Here is a 739-nt window from a genome sequence, read left to right as displayed (position 1 = left end):
CGGAGGCCGCCCACCCACAGCAGCCCCCAGCTCTTGGCCTGGGTCTGCCACACCCAGCTCTGCGCTGGCTTGTCTACCCAGAGGAGCTCCGTTTATTCTTGGAGAGATGAGGAATTTGATGAAGCCAATGCACAGAAAGGGCAGCAGTTATTTTGGGAAGTCGAGGAAATGTTACTTGAAGGGAAAGTGAGCTCTCAGACCCCGAATCTATAGGCTGCATGCAGTGAGGGGACAAGGGGACCCCTCCATCTGAGAGTATGGGAAGACAGCTGACCCTCCCAGCCCAGAGGGGTTCCAGCGCTTCCAGTTCCTGGACGGCCTGCCTGTTTCTGCCATCCACAGACCCTTATGTGACACCATGGCCACCGCAGAGGGCTGTGTGCCTCTGGCTCTCGGGTAGTCCCAGCAGCCCTCCCTGCCTCCGCCCTGCCAGGCCCGGATGGCACAGGGATCGCGGACCTCACACCACGTTCATCCCTGGAATAAGAGGTTTACAACATGGATAGAAAGATTGAAGAATATTTTGCTTTGGACAGAAAAGAAGATGATGAGGCGTGTCCTGAACAGAAGCCACCTTATCGCCGTGGAAAGTGGCGGAAACATGGACTTCCTCCCATTTCCCCTCATGATTGCATCAAAGATGCAGTGGTGTGGGAAGTGTTTGATCACGTCTGGAAAAATTCGGTAGAAATATTGGAGGAACTGATTCGAAAAAAGTGGGAAACTACACTCACAGAAA

At 53.7% G+C, this 739-nt stretch overlaps 1 pseudogene; it reads left to right on the top strand.

Moving 5' to 3' along the window:
* The first annotated feature begins 46 nt into the window (after positions 1 to 46).
* Positions 47 to 739, top strand: part of LOC102476900 (protein FAM149A-like) — a 1,245-nt pseudogene continuing 552 nt past the window's right edge.

Source organism: Tupaia chinensis, unplaced genomic scaffold, assembly GCF_000334495.1.
Source record: "Tupaia chinensis unplaced genomic scaffold, TupChi_1.0 Scaffold146291_1, whole genome shotgun sequence".
In the NCBI taxonomy this organism is placed as follows: domain Eukaryota; kingdom Metazoa; phylum Chordata; class Mammalia; order Scandentia; family Tupaiidae; genus Tupaia; species Tupaia belangeri.
This window is presented reverse-complemented; position numbering and strand designations above follow the sequence as displayed.